This window comes from Sorghum bicolor, chromosome 5 (assembly GCF_000003195.3).
Source record: "Sorghum bicolor cultivar BTx623 chromosome 5, Sorghum_bicolor_NCBIv3, whole genome shotgun sequence".
Lineage (NCBI taxonomy): Eukaryota > Viridiplantae > Streptophyta > Magnoliopsida > Poales > Poaceae > Sorghum > Sorghum bicolor.
In genome coordinates this window covers 41,389,109-41,409,197 of record NC_012874.2, presented here as the reverse complement: position 1 = coordinate 41,409,197, position 20,089 = coordinate 41,389,109, and the positions used below count along the sequence as shown (strand labels likewise).

The following is a 20,089-nucleotide window of genomic DNA, read 5'->3' as shown; positions in this document are numbered from 1 at the left end:
CACTTTGACCAAACCCTATATTGTCCCAAATGGAAAAGTAATGAATACAAAGTTTGTTGCACTCATCAATTTCTACATTTGGTCTAATGGTCAACTTTTCTTTTGGAAAAGTTTGAACCACTCAATTTTGAATTTTGAAAGAATTCATAGCCACACATCGGTTTTTGGAACCCTAGATGGTCTCGAATGGAAAAGTCATGAATACCAATATTGTTCCACTCATCAAAATATACATTTAATATATAGGTCATTTTTGCATTTGACAAAGTGTTGGGAAGATGTAGTTGAAAATCCACAATTGACACATATAGTTTCATATAGTTTGTGTGAGATTCAAGATTTGGTGGGTATTGTGAACTTAAACTTTCTCAAATGGAAAAATTGTATATATAAAAAGTTTAGATCTTGATGATATCTAACAACTTGGTCTTCAATTTTTTTTATTTTAAGTAATTTAGTTTGTCATTTGACCAAGTTTGACCAAAACCCGTCTTGGATTTTGAACAAATGTGCTTAGGATTGGTTCAATTTTATCCAAATGGAAAAATGGACAATATATCAAATGTTGATCTTGATGATCTCTACCAACTTTGTATTCAAATTTTTTTCATTTCAAGTCATCAAATGAGTCATTTTACCAGGTTTGACCAAAGTCAAAGCATTGGTATTTAGAAACACACACTTTGACCAAACCCTATATGGTCCCAAATGGAAAAGTAATGAATACAAAGTTTGTTGCACTCATCAAGTTGTACATTTGGTCTAATGGTCAACTTTTCTATTGAAAAAGTTTGAACCACTCAATTTTGAAAGAATTCATAGCCACACATCGGTTTTCGAAACTCTAGATGGTCTCGAATGGAAAAGTCATGAATACCAATATTGTTCCACTCAACAAAATCTACATTTAATATATAGGCCATTTTTACATTTGAAAAAGTGTTGGGAAGATGTAGTGGAAAATCCACAATCGACACATATAGTGTCAAATAGTTTGTGTGAGATTGAAGATTTGGTGGGTATTGTGAACTTGAAATTTCTCAAATGGAAAAATTGTATATATACAAAGTTTAGATCTTGATGATATCTTACAACTTGGTCTTCAGTTTTTTTTATTTTAAGTAATTTAGTTTGTCATTTGACCAATTTTGACCAAAACCCGTCTTGGATTTTTAACAAATGTGCTTAGGATTGGCTCAATTTTATCCAAATGGAAAAATGGACAATATATCAAATGTAGATCTTGATGATCTCTACCAACTTTGTATTCAAATTTTTTTCATTTGAAGTCATCAAATGAGTCATTTTTCCAAAGTTTGACCAAAGTCAGAGCATTGGTTTTTAGACACACACTTTGACCGAACCCTATATGGTCCCAAATGGAAAAGTAATGAATACAAAGTTTGTTGCACTCATCAAGTTCTACATTTGGTCTAATGGTCAACTTTTCTTTTGAAAAAGTTTGAACCACTCAATTTTGAATTTTGAAAGAATTCATAGCCACGCATCGGTTTTTGGAACTCTAGATGGTCTCGAATGGAAAAGTCATGAATACCAATATTGTTCCACTCATCAAAGTCTACATTTAATATATAGGCCATTTTTGCATTTGACAAAGTGTTGGGAAGATGTAGTTGAAAATCCACAATTAACACATATAGTTTCATATAGTTGTGTGAGATTCAAGATTTGGTGGGTATTGTGAACTTAAACTTTCTCAAATGGAAAAATTGTATATATAAAAAGTTCAGATCTTGATGATATCTAACAACTTGGTATTCAATTTTTTTCATTTTGAGTAATTTAGTTTGTCATTTGACCAAGTTTGACCAAAACCCGTCTTGGATTTGAACAAATGTGCTTAGGATTGGCTCATATTTATCCAAATGAAAAAATGGACAATATATAAAATGTAGATCTTGATGATCTCTACCAACTTTGTATTCAATTTTTTTTTCATTTCATGTCATCAAATGGGTCATTTGACCAAGTTTAACCAAAGTCAGAGCATTGGTTTTTAGACACACACACTTTGACCGAACCCTATATGGTCCCAAATGGAAAAGTAATGAATACAAAGTTTGTTGCACTCATCAAGTTCTACATTTGGTCTAATGGTCAACTTTTCTTTTGGAAAAGTTTGAACCACTCAATTTTGAATTTTGAAAGAATTCGTAGCCACGCATCGGTTTTCGGAACTCTAGATGGTCTCGAATGGAAAAGCCATGAATACCAATATTGTTCCACTCATCAAAATCTACATTTAATATATATATACCATTTTTGCATTTGACAAAGTGTTGGGAAGGTGTAGTTGAAAATCCACAATTGACACATATAGTTTCAAATAGTTTGTGTGAGATTCAAGATTTGGTGGGTATTGTGAACTTAAACTTTCTCAAAAGGAAAAATTGTATATATAAAAAGTTTAGATATTGATGATATCTAACAACTTGGTCTTCAAATTTTTTTTTATTTTAAGTAATTTAGTTTGTCATTTGACCAAGTTTGACAAAAACCCGTCTTAGATTTTGAACAAATGTGCTTAGGATTGGCTCAATTTTATCCAAATGGAAAAATGGACAATATATCAAATGTAGATCTTGATGATGTCTACCAACTTTGTATTCAAATTTTTTGCATTTCAAGTCATCAAATGAGTCATTTTACCAAGTTTGACCAAAGTCAAAGCATTGATTTTTAGAAACACACACTTTGACCGAACCCTATATGGTCCCAAATGGAAAAGTAATGAATACAAAGTTTGTTGCACTCATCAAGTTCTACATTTGGTCTAATGGTCAACTTTTCTTTTGAAAAAGTTTGAACCACTCAAATTTGAATTTTGAAAGAATTCAGAGCCACGCATCGGTTTTCGGAACTCTAGATGGTCTCGAATGGAAAAGTCATGAATACCAATATTGTTCCACACATCAAAATCTACATTTAATATATAGGCCATTTTTGCTTTTGAAAAAGTGTTGGGAAGATGTAGTTGAAAATCCACAATTGACACATATAGTTTCATATAGTTTGTGTGAGATTCAAGATTTGGTGGGTATTGTGAACTTAAACTTTCTCAAATGGAAAAATTGTATATATAAAAAGTTCAGATCTTGATGATATCTAACAACTTGGTATTCAAATTTTTTTTATTTTAAGTAATTTAGTTTGTCATTTGACCAAGTTTGACCAAAACCAGTCTTGGATTTTGAACAAATGTGCTTATGATTGGCTCAAATTTATCCAAATGAAAAAATGGACAATATATCAAATGTGGATCTTGATGATCTCTACCAACTTTGTATTCAAATTTTTTTCATTTCATGTCATCAAATGGGTCATTTGACCAAGTTTGACCAAAGTCAAAGCATTGGTTTTTAGAAACACACAGTTTGACCGAACCCTATATGGTCCCAAATGGAAAAGTAATGAATACAAAGTTTGTTGCACTCATCAAGTTCCACATTTGGTCTAATGGTGAACTTTTCTTTTGGAATAGTTTGAACCATTCAATTTTGAATTTTAAAAGAATTCGTAGCCACGCATCGGTTTTCAGAACTCTAGATGGTCTCGAATGGAAAAGTCATGAATACCAATATTGTTCCACTCATCAAAATCTACATTTAATATATAGACCATTTTTGCATTTGACAAAGTGTTGGGAAGGTGTAGTTGAAAATCCACAATTGACACATATAGTTTCATATAGTTTGTGTGAGATTTAAGATTTGGTGGGTATTGTGAACTTAAACTTTCTCAAATGTAAAAATTGTCTATATAAAAATTTTAGATCTTGATGATATCTAACAACTTGGTATTCCATTTGTTTTTATTTTAAGTAATTTATTTTGTCATTTGACCAATTTTGACCAAAACCTGTCTTTGATTTTGAACAAATGTGCTTAGGATTGGCTCAAGTTTATCCAAATAGAAAATTGGACAATATCTCAAATCTAGATCTTGATGATCTCTTCCAAATTTGTATTCAATTTTTTTTTCATTTCAATACATCAAATGGGTCATTTGACCTAGTTTGACCAAAGTCAAAGCATTGGTTTTTAGAAACACACACTTTGACTGAACCCTATATGGTCCCACATGGAAAAGTAATGAATAAAAAGTTTGTTGCACTCATCAAGTTCTATTTTGGTCTAATGGTCAACTTTTCTTTTGGAAAGTTTGAACCACTCAATTTTGAATTTTGAAAGAATTCATAGCCACGCATCGGTTTTCGGAACCCTAGATGGTCTCGAATGGAAAAGTCATGAATACCAATATTGTTCGACTCATCAAAATCTACATTTAATATATAGACCATTTTTGCATTTGACAAAGTGTTGGGAAGATGTAGTTGAAAATCCACAATTGAAAAATATAGTTTCATATAGTTTGTATGAGATTCAATATTTGGTGGGTATTGTGAACTTAATCTTTCTCAAATGGAAAAGTTGTATATATAAAAATTTTAGATCTTGATGATATCTAACAACTTGGTATTCAAAATGTTTTCATTTTAAGTAATTTAGTTTGTCATTTGACCAAGTTTGACCAAAACCCGTCTTGAATTTTGAACAAATGTGCTTAGGATTGGGTCAAATTTATCCAAATGAAAAAATGGACAATATATCAAATGTAGATCCTGATGATCTCTACCAAATTTGTATTCAAATTTTTTTCATTTCATGTCATCAAATGGGTCATTTGACCAAGTTTGACCAAAGTGAAATCATTGGTTTTTAGAAACACACACTTTGACCGAACCCTATATGCTCCCAAATGGAAAAGTAATGAATACAAAGTTTGTTGCACTCATCAAGTTCTACATTTGGTCTAATGGTCAACTTTTCTTTTGGAAAAGTTTGAACCACTCAATTTTGAATTTTGAAAGAATTCGTAGCCACGCATCGGTTTTCGAAACTCTAGATGGTCTCGAATGGAAAAGTCATTAATACCAATATTGTTCCACTCATCAAAATCTACATTTAATATATAGACCAATTTTGCATTTGACAAAGTGTTGGGAATGTGTAGTTGAAAATCCACAATTGACACATATAGTTTCATATAGTTTGTGTGAGATTCAAGATTTGGTGGGTATTGCGAACTTAAACTTTCTCAAATGGAAAAACTGTATATATAAAAAGTTTAGATCTTGATGATATCTAACAACTTGGTATTAAATTTTTTTCCATTTTAAGTAATTTAGTTTGTCATTTGACCATGTTTGACCAAAACTCGTCTTGGATTTTGAACAAAAGTGCTTAGGATTGGGTCAAATTTATCCTAATGGAAAAATGGACAATATATCAAATGTAGATCTTCATGATCTCTACCAACTTTGTATTCAAAATTGTTTCATTTCAAGTCATCAAATGGGTCATTTGACCAAGTTTGACCAGAGTCAAAGCATTGGTTTTTAGAAACACACACTTTGACCGATCCCTATATGGTCCGAAATGGAAAAGTAATGAATACAAAGTTTGTTGCACTCATCAAGTTCTACATTTGGTCTAATGGTAAACTTTTCTTTTGAAAAAGTTTGAACCACTCAATTTTGAATTTTGAAAGAATTCGTTGCCACGCATCGGTTTTCGGAACTCTAGATGGTCTCAAATGGAAAAGTCATGAATACAAATATTGTTCCACTCATCAAAATATACATTTAATATATAGGTCATTTTTGCATTTGACAAAGTGTTGGGAAGATGTAGTTGAAAATCCACAATTGACACATATAGTTTCATATAGTTTGTGTCAGATTCAAGATTTGGTGGGTATTGTGAACTTAAACTTTCTCAAATGGAAAAATTGTATATGTAAAAAGTTTAGATCTTGATGATATCTAACAACTTGGTCTTCAATTTTTTTTATTTTAAGTAATTTAGTTTGTCATTTGACCAAGTTTGACCAAAACCCGTCTTGGATTTTGAACAAATGTGCTTAGGATTGGTTCAATTTTATCCAAATGGAAAAATGGACAATATATCAAATGTTGATCTTGATGATCTCTACCAACTTTGTATTCAAATTTTTTTCATTTCAAGTCATCAAATGAGTCATTTTACCAGGTTTGACCAAAGTCAAAGCATTGGTATTTAGAAACACACACTTTGACCAAACCCTATATGGTCCCAAATAGAAAAGTAATGAATACAAAGTTTGTTGCACTCATCAAGTTGTACATTTGGTCTAATGGTCAACTTTTCTATTGAAAAAGTTTGAACCACTCAATTTTGAAAGAATTCATAGCCACACATCGGTTTTCGAAACTCTAGATGGTCTCGAATGGAAAAGTCATGAATACCAATATTGTTCCACTCAACAAAATCTACATTTAATATATAGGCCATTTTTGCATTTGAAAAAGTGTTGGGAAGATGTAGTGGAAAATCCACAATTGACACATATAGTGTCAAATAGTTTGTGTGAGATTCAAGATTTGGTGGGTATTGTGAACTTGAAATTTCTCAAATGGAAAAATTGTATATATACAAAGTTTAGATCTTGATGATATCTAACAACTTGGTCTTCAATTTTTTTTATTTTAAGTAATTTAGTTTGTCATTTGACCAATTTTGACCAAAACCCGTCTTGGATTTTTAACAAATGTGATTAGGATTGGCTCAATTTTATCCAAATGGAAAAATGGACAATATATCAAATGTAGATCTTGATGATCTCTACCAACTTTGTATTCAATTTTTTTTCATTTGAAGTCATCGAATGAGTCATTTTTCCAAAGTTTGACCAAAGTCAGAGCATTGGTTTTTAGACACACACTTTGACCGAACCCTATATGGTCCCAAATGGAAAAGTAATGAATACAAAGTTTGTTGCACTCATCAAGTTCTACATTTGGTCTAATGGCCAACTTTTATTTTGAAAAAGTTTGAACCACTCAATTTTGAATTTTGAAAGAATTCATAGCCACGCATCGGTTTTCGGAACTCTAGATGGTCTCGAATGGAAAAGTCATGAATACCAATATTGTTCCACTCATCAAAGTCTACATTTAATATATAGGCCATTTTTGCATTTGACAAAGTGTTGGGAAGATGTAGTTGAAAATCCACAATTAACACATATAGTTTCATATAGTTGTGTGAGATTCAAGATTTGGTGGGTATTGTGAACTTAAACTTTCTCAAATGGAAAAATTGTATATATAAAAAGTTCAGATCTTGATGATATCTAACAACTTGGTATTCAATTTTTTTCATTTTAAGTAATTTAGTTTGTCATTTGACCAAGTTTTACCAAAACCCGTCTTGGATTTGAACAAATGTGCTTAGGATTGGCTCATATTTATCCAAATGAAAAAATGGACAATATATAAAATGTAGATCTTGATGATCTCTACCAACTTTGTATTCAATTTTTTTTTCATTTCATGTCATCAAATGGGTCATTTGACCAAGTTTAACCAAAGTCAGAGCATTGGTTTTTAGACACACACACTTTGACCGAACCCTATATGGTCCCAAATGGAAAAGTAATGAATACAAAGTTTGTTGCACTCATCAAGTTCTACATTTTGTCTAATGGTCAACTTTTCTTTTGGAAAAGTTTGAACCACTCAATTTTGAATTTTGAAAGAATTCGTAGCCACGCATCGGTTTTCGGAACTCTAGATGGTCTCGAATGGAAAAGTCATGAATACCAATATTGTTCCACTCATCAAAATCTACATTAAATATATATATACCATTTTTGCATTTGACAAAGTGTTGGGAAGGTGTAGTTGAAAATTCACAATTGACACATATAGTTTCAAATAGTTTGTGTGAGATTCAAGATTTGGTGGGTATTGTGAACTTAAACTTTCTCAAAAGGAAAAATTGTATATATAAAAAGTTTAGATATTGATGATATCTAACAACTTGGTCTTCAAATTTTTTTTTATTTTAAGTAATTTAGTTTGTCATTTGACCAAGTTTGACAAAAACCCGTCTTAGATTTTGAACAAATGTGCTTAGGATTGGCTCAATTTTATCCAAATGGAAAAATGGACAATATATCAAATGTAGATCTTGATGATGTCTACCAACTTTGTATTCAAATTTTTTGCATTTCAAGTCATCAAATGAGTCATTTTACCAAGTTTGACCAAAGTCAAAGCATTGGTTTTTAGAAACACACACTTTGACCGAACCCTATATGGTCCCAAATGGAAAAGTAATGAATACAAAGTTTGTTTCACTCATCAAGTTCTACATTTGGTCTAATGGTCAACTTTTCTTTTGAAAAAGTTTGAACCACTCAATTTTGAATTTTGAAAGAATTCAGAGCCACGCATCGGTTTTCGGAACTCTAGATGGTCTCGAATGGAAAAGTCATGAATACCAATATTGTTCCACACATCAAAATCTACATTTAATATATAGGCCATTTTTGCTTTTGAAAAAGTGTTGGGAAGATGTAGTTGAAAATCCACAATTGACACATATAGTTTCATATAGTTTGTGTGAGATTCAAGATTTGGTGGGTATTGTGAACTTAAACTTTCTCAAATGCAAAAATTGTATATATAAAAAGTTCAGATCTTGATGATATCTAACAACTTGGTATTCAAATTTTTTTTATTTTAAGTAATTTAGTTTGTCATTTGACCAAGTTTGACCAAAACCAGTCTTGGATTTTGAACAAATGTGCTTATGATTGGCTCAAATTTATCCAAATGAAAAAATGGACAATATATCAAATGTGGATCTTGATGATCTCTACCAACTTGGTATTCGAATTTTTTTCATTTCATGTCATCAAATGGGTCATTTGACCAAATTTGACCAAAGTCAAAGCATTGGTTTTTAGAAACACACAGTTTGACCGAACCCTATATGGTCCCAAATGGAAAAGTAATGAATACAAAGTTTGTTGCACTCATCAAGTTCCACATTTGGTCTAATGGTGAACTTTTCTTTTGGAATAGTTTAAACCATTCAATTTTGAATTTTAAAAGAATTCGTAGCCACGCATCGGTTTTCGGAACTCTAGATGGTCTCGAATGGAAAAGTCATGAATACCAATATTGTTCCACTCATCAAAATCTACATTAAATATATAGACCATTTTTGCATTTGACAAAGTGTTGGGAAGGTGTAGTTGAAAATCCACAATTGACACATATAGTTTCATATAGTTTGTGTGAGATTCAAGATTTGGTGGGTATTGTGAACTTAAACTTTCTCAAATGTAAAAATTGTCTATATAAAAATTTTAGATCTTGATGATATCTAACAACTTGGTATTCAATTTGTTTTTATTTTAAGTAATTTATTTTGTCATTTGACCAATTTTGACCAAAACCTGTCTTTGATTTTGAACAAATGTGCTTAGGATTGGCTCAAGTTTATCCAAATAGAAAATTGGACAATATCTCAAATCTAGATCTTGATGATCTCTTCCAACTTTGTATTCAATTTTTTTTTCATTTCAATACATCAAATGGGTCATTTGACCTAGTTTGACCAAAGTCAAAGCATTGGTTTTTAGAAACACACACTTTGACTGAACCCTATATGGTCCCACATGGAAAAGTAATGAATAAAAAGTTTGTTGCACTCATCAAGTTCTATTTTGGTCTAATGGTCAACTTTTCTTTTGGAAAGTTTGAACCACTCAATTTTGAATTTTGAAAGAATTCATAGCCACGCATCGGTTTTCGGAACCCTAGATGGTCTCGAATGGAAAAGTCATGAATACCAATATTGTTCGACTCATCAAAATCTACATTTAATATATAGACCATTTTTGCATTTGACAAAGTGTTGGGAAGATGTAGTTGAAAATCCACAATTGAAAAATATAGTTTCATATAGTTTGTATGAGATTCAATATTTGGTGGGTATTGTGAACTTAATCTTTCTCAAATGGAAAAGTTGTATATATAAAAATTTTAGATCTTGATGATATCTAAAAACTTGGTATTCAAAATGTTTTCAATTTAAGTAATTTAGTTTGTCATTTGACCAAGTTTGATAGAAACCCGTCTTGAATTTTGAACAAATGTGCTTAGGATTGGGTCAAATTTATCCAAATGAAAAAATGGACAATATATCAAATGTAGATCCTGATGATCTCTACCAAATTTGTATTCAATTTTTTTTCATTTCATGTCATCAAATGGGTCATTTGACCAAGTTTGACCAAAGTGAAATCATTGGTTTTTAGAAACACACACTTTGACCGAACCCTATATGCTCCCAAATGGAAAAGTAATGAATACAAAGTTTGTTGCACTCATCAAGTTCTACATTTGGTCTAATGGTCAACTTTTCTTTTGGAAAAGTTTGAACCACTCAATTTTGAATTTTGAAAGAATTCGTAGCCACGCATCGATTTTCGAAACTCTAGATGGTCTCGAATGGAAAAGTCATTAATACCAATATTGTTCCACTCATCAAAATCTACATTTAATATATAGACCATTTTTGCATTTGACAAAGTGTTGGGAATGTGTAGTTGAAAATCCACAATTGACACATATAGTTTCATATAGTTTGTGTGAGATTCAAGATTTGGTGGGTATTGCGAACTTAAACTTTCTCAAATGGAAAAACTGTGTATATAAAAAGTTTAGATCTTGATGATATCTAACAACTTGGTCTGCAAATTTTTTTTTATTTTAAGTAATCTAGTTTGTCATTTGACCAAGTTTGACCAAAACCCGTCTTGGATTTTGAACAAATGTGCTTAGGATTGGCTCAAATTTATCCAAATGGAAAAATGGACAATATATCAAATGTAGATTTTGATGATCTCTACCAACTTTGTATTCAATTTTTTTCATTTCAAGTCATCAAATGGGTCATTTGACCAAGTTTGAACAAAGTCAAAGCATTGGTTTTTAGAAACACACACTTTGACCGAACCGTATATGGTCCCAAATGGAAAAGTAATGAATACAAAGTTTGTTGCACTCATCAAGTTCTACATTTGGTCTAATGGTCAACTTTTCTTTTGAAAAAGTTTGAACCACTCAGTTTTGAATTTTGAAAGAATTTGTAGCCACACATCGGTTTTCGGAACCCTAGATGGTCTCGAATGGAAAAGTCATGCATACCAATATTGTTCCACTCATCAAAATATACATTTAATATATAGACCATTTTTGCATTTGACAGAGTGTTGGGAAGGTGTAGTTGAAAATCCACAATTGACACATATAGTTTCATATAGTTTGTGTGAGACTCAAGATTTGGTGGGTATTGTGAACTTAAACTTTCTCAAATGGAAAAATTGTCTATATAAAAATTTTAGATCTTGGTGATATCTAACAACTTGGTATTCAAAATTTTTTTATTTTAAGTAATATAGTTTGTCATTTGACCAAGTTTAACCAAAACCCGTCTTGGATTTTGAACAAATGTGCTTAGGATTGGCTCAAATTTATCCATATGGAAAAATGGACAATATATCAAATGTAGATCTTGATGATCTCTACCAACTTTGTATTCAAATTTTTTTCATTTCAAGTCATCAAATGGGTCATTTGACCAAGTTTGACCAAAGTGAAATCATTGGTTTTTAGAAACACACACTTTGACCGAACCCTATATTGTCCCAAATGGAAAAGTAATGAATACAAAGTTTGTTGCACTCATCAAGTTCTACATTTGGTCTAATGGTCAACTTTTCTTTTGAAAAAGTTTGAACCACTCAATTTTGAATTTTGAAAGAATTCATAGCCACGCATCGGTTTTCGGAACTCTAGATGGTCTCGAATGGAAAAGTCATGAATACCAATATTGTTCCACTCATCAAAATCTACATTTAATATATAGACCATTTTTGCATTTGACAAAGTGTTGGGAAGGTGTAGTTGAAAATCCACAATTGACACATATAGTTTCATATAGTTTGTGTGAGGTTCAAGATTTGGTGGGTATTGTGAACTTAAACTTTCTCAAATGGAAAAATTGTCTATATAAAAAGTTTAGATCTTGATGATATGTAACAACTTGGTATTCAAAAACTTTTCTTTTTAAGTAATTTAGTTTGTCATTTGACCAAGTTTGACTATTTTTGCATTTGACAAAGTGTTGGGAAGGTGTAGTTGAAAATGCAGAATTGACACATCTCTCATAATAGCAAACTTAAATGTGATTTCCCACAAGTCATTTCATTATTTGAAATGATATAAAATTAGAAAAACTAATATAAACATCTTAAGTTACAATTGTCACATACACATACTCTAATGCAATCTATTTATTAGGCGGGCACAATAGTGATCTTCTTTTTGACGTATGTTCCTTGGTCATGATCTTGACGTAACCATGGAGTGTCCTCAGCATTTATCAGTATGCTCAGATCTTTGATCACATTGAAAGGCATGATTCGGTCATCCCTTTCATAATCTTCTAAAATATCTGACTTGTCCTCATTTCCCACAATGTTTCTTTTCCCTGAGAGAACTATATGGCGTTTTGGCTCATTTGTTGATTTGTTGTCATTTTTCCCTCTCTTCTGTTTTGTACACATGTCTTTCACATAGAACACCTGATTCACATCAGCAGCAAGGACGAATGGTTCATCTTTGTAACGAACATTGTTGAGGTCCACTGTTGTCATTCCATAGTCTTTGTCAACTGTCACCCCGCCTCCGGTAACCTTCACCCATTGGCACCGGAACAAAGAGACTTTAAAATTAGGTGCGTAGTCTAGTTCCCAAATCTCCTCTATACGGCCATAATATGTTTGTCTGTTTCCATTAGGGTCTATGGCGTGTACGCGAACCCCACTATTTTGGTTCGTGCTTCTTTTATCTTGGCCTAGGGTGTAAAATGTATTTCCATTTATCTCGTACCCTTTGTACGTGAGGATGTGCCATGATGGTTGCCTAGCCAACAAATACAGTTGCTCATCAATCTGGTCATTACCCTGACATTCTTTTCGTAACCAATCACTGAAAGTGTCCATGTGCTGACGCATAAACCAAGCTTCATTCTTCTCTGGGAATTGGGATCGTAGGAAGTCCTTATGTTTCTTGACATATGGCTCCACCACGGATGAGTTTCGAAGAACTGTGTAGTGTGCTTTATTGAAAGAATCGTCCCCCGTACCGATGTATGTTTTCTTTCCTAGTGTTCCCTTTCCACTCAGTCTCCCCTCGTGTCGCGATTCAGGAACACCAATTGGGTCAAGTTCAGAAATGAATTCAACACAGAACTCATTGACCTCCTCTATCCCATAGCCCTTTGGTGAACACGTTTTCTTTTCTAGTGTTTTCTTTCCTAGTGTTCCCTCCCATAGTTCCTTCTGGGCGAGCACGTTGGTGAACATATTTCTTCAGAACTCCCATAAACCTCTCGAAGGGAAACATATTATGTAGGAACACAAGACCAAGAATATTGATCTCCTTGACCAGATGAACTAGGAGGTTGAAAGGTCCTAATATGGCTAGAGGGGGGGTGAATAGCCTATTAAAAAATTCTACAAACTCACTAGAGCAAATGGTTAGTAAATAACAAAGTAAAGCTTTTTGCTCTAGCTCTAAAAGGGGGTTTGCAAGCCACCTACCCAACAATTCTAGTTGCTACAATCACTAAGGGCACAAGAACTAAGCTACACAAGGCAAGGTAAGAAACTAAACTAATTACACTAGTATGCGGTAAGTAAAGATAGGATGAGATATTTATACCGCCGTGTAGGGGATGAACCAATCACCAATAAGAACAATCAAGCACCGAGAGAATAGCAATCAAACACAATTGAGACACTAATTTTTCTCCTGAGGTTCACGTGCTTGCCGGCACGCTACGTCCCCGTTGTGTCGACCAACACTTGGTGGTTCGGTGGCTAAGAGGTGTAGCATGAACCTCGTCCTCACTAGGACACCACAAGAACCTACCCACAAGTGAGGTAACTCAATGACACGAGCAATCCACTAGAGTTACCTTTCGGCTCTCCGCCGGGGAAGGTACAAGACCCCTCACAATCACTGGGAGATGGCCACGAACAATCACCAACTCGTGCCAAAGCTCCTCCGCTGCTCCAAGCCGTCTAGGTGGCGGCAACCACCAAGAGTAACAAGAAAACCGCAGCTAGAACGATCCCCAAGTGCCACTAGATGCAATCACTCAAGCAAATGCACTTGGAATCACTCCCAATCTCACAAAGATGTATAATCTATGAAGGAGATGAGTGGGAGGTGTTTGCTTAGGCTCACAAGGATGTCAAGTATGTTAGAATGCCAAGAGTATAAGCCTCAAGCCGGCCAAACATGTATTTATAGCCCCTCAAACAAAAAGAGCCGTTGGCTCTTTCACTGGGCAAACTGCGGGGTCACCTGACGCTCTTAAAGGGGCACCAGACGCTCAACACCTGCGTCTGGTGCTCCAAAATCAGCCATGTGTCAGGGTCCAATGGTAACCTGCAGAGCACCAGACGCTGAGCAAGTTGGCACCGGACACGTCCGGTGCTCACCGGTCTTAAACACAGAGAGGTCTGCAAAACGCGTAGGTCACCGAACGCTGAGCACCGGACGCTCCAGCCTACGTCCGGTGCTCACCGGACTTAAACCTAGGGAGCACTGCAGAATGCGCGGACACCGGACTCAGAACACTGGACGCTCCAGCCTGCGTCCGGTGCCTGGCGTCCCGTGCCTTACCCTAGCTGAGCCAGGCACTGACTGCACCAGACGCTCAGACTCAGCGTCCGGTGCTCAAGAAGCCAGCGTCCAGTGAGTGTTCCTCAGCGAGAAACACTCCCGCGACTTCTCTAAACTTCCCACCGGCGCAATAGAAAATATGCACTTCATTTTCTCAAAAGCGCCGAATCCCGCCGAGCTTGAGGAACCCATCCTCTCTCTACCCTTCAAACTCCACCTCCTTCTCAAAGTGTGCTAACGCCACAATGTGTAAACCAACATGTGCACATGTGTTAGCATTTTCACAAACATTTTCTTCGAAGGATGAGCACCGACATCATAATGAACTTTCGCTTCATGCATAACCATGGAGGAAGGTTGTAGATACATAGTGTAATAGACCAAGTGCTATGACTACTGTTCTGCTCACCAAAAGGATTCATACCATCCGTACTTAAAGCGAACTTTAAGTTTCTTGCGTCTTTTGCAAACTCTGGAAATTCCCTATCTATTGCTCTTCACTGGGACCCATCAGCAGGGTGTCTCAACATGTTGTCTACTTTACGGTCTTCTTTGTGCCACCGCAACAATTTTGCATGGTCTTTATTTCTAAAAAGACGTTTCAGACGTGATATTATAGGAGCATACCACATAACCTTTGCAGGGATTTTTTTCTGGGACGTTCTTCCCCCTCAACATTGCTAGGGTCATCTCGCCTGATCTTATACCGTGATGCTTTACATATAGGGCATTCATCTAAATTCTCGTAGTCCTTGCCACGGTATAGGATGCAGTCGTTAGGACATGCATGTATCTTCTTGATTTCTAATCCCAAAGGACAGACGATCTGTTTTGCTTTGTACGTAGTAGTGGGCAGTTCATTAGGCTTTGGCATCATCTTTTTTTGGATCTTCAGTAATTGCCCAAATGCCTTATCACATACACCATTCTGTGCCTTCCATTTTAACAACTCCAGTGTTGTACCCAGTTTTTTTTCCTATCCTGGGCAGATGGGTATAGTAATTTCTTGTGATCTTCTAACATGTGGTCAAACTTTGTCTTTTCTTTTTCACTTTGACAATCTTTCTGTGCATCACGAATGACATCACCAAGAGCATCATCTTCAGCTTCTCGCATTGTTGTATCACTGAAGTCACCGTATTGAGCAATAATGTCGTCAGGCTCCAACTGTTCTTCTTCATCTTCTTCCATCATTATCCTGTTTTCTCCATGCTTGGTTCAACAAATATAGTTTGGCATAAAACCCGACTTCAACAAATGTGAGTGAATATTTCTAGAGCTAGAATATTCCTTCAAATTCTGACACAAGGCACATGGGCAACATATGAATCCATCCCGCTTGTACATCCAATGACGTGTCATTGTCTGCATTGCAACGTAAAGTATTATAAGTTTCTAATTTTTTATACAAAAATTAAAGTAACAAATAACCTAAAATTCTCTATTTCTAATTTTTCTAAACCAGCAAAATTAAAAAGACATAAAAGTTCTCTATTTTTCTAACTAATCATGAAATGTGGCATGCATACTAGTTATAATTAACTAATTAACCTTGTCATAAATTGCAAATTAAAGTATTATAAGTTTCTAATTTTAATAGAGAAATTAAAGTAACAAAAAACCTAAAATTATCTATTTCTAATTTCTCTAAACAAGCAAAATTAAAAAAGCACAAAAATTCTATATTTTTCTAAATAATCATGAAATGTGGTATGCATACTAGTTATAATTAACTAATTAAATCAGTCAAAAATTGCAGATAAAAGTATTATATGTTTTTAATTTTTTCTAAACTAATTAAAATAAAAAACATAGTATCACTATTTCTCTAAAAAAACGCGTCGATGTTGAGAAGACGATGAAGCTAGTAACCTCTTAAAAAACCATAAAATAAAAAACAACATACATAACACTAGGAAATGACATATGCCGCTGCTAAATGTTGAGAAGATGAAGCTAGTGACCTCTTAACAAGTCGATGACAATGAGAGCAAGAACAAGCAACTCCAAATGAAGAACACAGCAAAAGAGTGAAGATCGATGGGCTCGACCTGGGGAAGAAGAAGAGTTCAAATATGAGGAAGGACATTTAGTCCTGGTTTCATTTAACAACCGAGACTAAAGTCCAACATTAGTCTCGGCTGGTGAGACGGACCGGGATAACATCTTTTAATCATGGTTGGTGTTACCAACCGGGACTAAAGTTCCCTTCTACCGATGTCTGACACCATAGTCGTTGGGCAGGGGACTTTTAGTCCCGGTTGGTCTCACCAACCGGGACTAAAGATGTTTTTGTCTCGGACGCTGATTGGGTCGAGATTATTGTTCATTTTGGGCAAGTGACCAAAGGCCTGTTCTGTAGTAGTGAAAACATCAGCTCTGCGGGCAAGAATTTCCAGCTTCCGTCAAAAGGCAGAAGAGACCATTCCCGAAGCATGGGAATGTCTCCAAGAGTACATTCGGGAATGTCCTCATCATGGAATCAAGGAATGACTCCTGATCCAAGGTTTCTACCATGGGCTAACACCAGACGCATGTAGTCACCTTGATGCTGCTGCAAGAGGATCATTCACATCCCTCAATGTCGCACAAGCAAAGAAGCTCATTGAGAATATTGTGACAAATCAAGAGTGGAATGATGAATGTCCTAAACCCAAGAAAAGAGGCACCCACACCATTGAGGAGGTGAAAGCCATCTCTCAAAATATGGAACTCTTGATGAAGAAAATAGAAGAAACATCCAACTTCAAGAAAGAATGAGCACTACAAGAAACCAGTTAATGCATGATGCAAAATTTTCATCACGGATCAGCAAAAAACCGTCACTATACAACATCTGTGATGGTTTCTGATATCGTCATGGATTGAGCGTCATGGATTGACACTCATGACGATTTACGAAAAAATGTCACGGTTTGACAGCTGTGACGATCTTAAACCGTCGCGGTAGAACCCAAGGCCTAGTTAGCCCATCCCAAGCCCATTTCTTGTGACAAAATATAAACATCACGGATTGAACAACCCCCTCATCAGTACGCTAACATGGATGCTGATGTGGACGTTGAGACAGTAATGACATGGACGCTGACATCAACAGTTATGTGGACACTAATGCTAATGCTGATGTGGACTCTAGACAATTTTTTGAAATCTCATAATGTTGACATAATCCAAATCACATGCAATAAATCAAGTTTTTATCCAGTAATCAAATATAGAGTCTCACATTTCAACCAACAATAGATCATATAAAAGTTTTCATCCAATAGGTCAAACTACAAGAATTGGTTGACAAAATATATAACATTTATGTCCAATCATCTTTCACTACATTATTGGGGTGTTCTCATGAGAGCTTGTGCTAGAAGCAGCTGCTGTGCTGCAAGAGTAGCCCGATTATCCATCCTCCAAACTGCACTATAATTCCATTTGATTTGCCACCCTACAACTCAAAGCACAAATCAAACTTACTGTACATAAGTTACAGTAAAATAGCCATTTAAGCTACAATAAACAGCTAGATAACAAGCACAATGAAGATTATTGTACATTCACGAATGACTAGTACAAGCACGTAAGATAAGTAAATACAATATAGCTCAACTAGTAAAGAATGCTTACAGACTGTGGCTCCATTTATAATTTACTAGTTGTGTAGTAGTAGCAGATTTATAATTACAGGCACACTAATACAATGATTCTGAATCACAGTCAATAGTCAAGGTTTCAGGCAAATATAACCAAGAACTATAAACAGGCGGTGCACATTGCTCGAATATAAAATAGTATTCAAATAGAAAGGTTACTGACCCTTTTCTTTGCCAGGGTTTCCATGTCCATGCTGCGGCTCAAGCCATGCTTACTTCTTCCACTGCACATATGAGCATGAATAAGTACAATTGTTAATTCTCTTGGCAATAGCAAGAAAACAGATTGTTATCAGATTAAAGAAATTTCTTTAGATACTAGTTTCACGTGCTCTAACCTCTAATTCTTATCATAATAGCACAACACATGTGAACTCTACATAGGTATACCAAATATGTTTCAATGCAAATGTGAATTTGAATCAAGCAAAACAATCAGTACCTAAAGAAGTCGTAAAATGAGACAACAGACAGTTGTCCATCAGAAAGCTATCAAAAGAACAAAATATTCACAATATGATGAGCAACAGGGCAATAGTTTGCTATTAGGTGCAAACAAGACTCACATGACTGCTAATAAGATTCATACTTAAAAAAAATCAGGCCATCAAAAAATGATATATCAAGTGTTTAAAAGGAAAAATGAGCACAGAAAGGGCATGTGCAACCAAAGACATTCAAAGGGAATTTAGCCAGGGGATTTCCCTTGGAGTGCTTGGGAATTATTCCAAATCTCCCATAATTTTAGAATCTAGACTCATAGACAAACAAGACTCAATGCTACATACTTCTTTCTCCTGTACTACTAGACTAGTCTAGTATATATTTCTCGGGCTATAAAAAAGCTGAATATTTAGCTCCAGGCCAATATATGCGCACAATAGTAGCGAACAATAGTATGTAATATACAGCAATGATGACAAATCAATAAAGAACAATGGAAGACTAAAGTGGCAGAGTGGCTACAGTTTCCATAACAAAAAATTATGCAGCAAGCGTACCTCATAATGTGGATCTGTGACATCCACGATGGATTTGGTCTGCCCACGACAGATCCAATAGATCCAGAGCCCCCATTGCGTGGATCCTCCTTGCATAGATGGATAGAGTGAGTGGGAGAGAGAGTGAGAGAGAGAGGAGCCAAGGGGTGACAGATGCACAAACAAAATTTGATTCAGCTCACCTTGACTCCAGCAGCCGCTTCATCCGCGGCCTAGCTCACTCAAAGCCACAAAAGCTCCCATTGGCTGGCTGCAACGCTAATTCGTCCATGGTGGCCACCTCTGTCCGAAGTCGCATGTCAGAATCATGCCCACCTCAGCTCCGATGGCTAGGGTGAGAGCCACGACTGAGATGTGGTGCCACCGCTGTCCTCCTTCGCGTGCCATGCCAATCCTTGTCTTTCTCCGATGGGGTAGGGTACAGGGATGAAGGCTGCCGGCCGGTGTGGGAACTGAGATGGGCACAGTAGGTAGCCGAGATGGTCTGGTGCAGGGCGGCGGCTGGTGGTAGGAGAGAGCAGCGGTGGGGTTTAGGTTTGGGGCTGCTTTATGTATAAGAGCTTGTGTTGGCCAATGGGCTGGATATCCACCACGTTACATCACGGATTGCTGGTGCTTGTGCTATGATAGTGACGTTCTCTAATTTCGTCACTCAAAATCTATCACAAATTGGAAGGTTTCTTGTAGTGAGGCCATCCAACAATACACCTCTGCACGTGCCGTTGAAACAATCCAAAGGTGCGAGGTGCAGGAAGAAATTCCAGAGGTCGTCTCCGCATTCGACAATGGGCAACCACGACAAAGCGGACCAACTCCACGCTTCCAAG

General features: G+C 35.5%; 1 long non-coding RNA gene across 1 annotated transcript; it reads right to left on the bottom strand.

Annotated features, from left to right (window-relative positions):
* LOC110435465 lies at positions 17,795–19,800 on the bottom strand. Its single transcript, XR_002453164.1, has 3 exons — positions 19,263–19,800; positions 18,425–18,485; positions 17,795–18,056 (listed from the first exon to the last, which is right to left on the bottom strand). It is a non-coding gene; the product is annotated as an uncharacterized LOC110435465 (long non-coding RNA).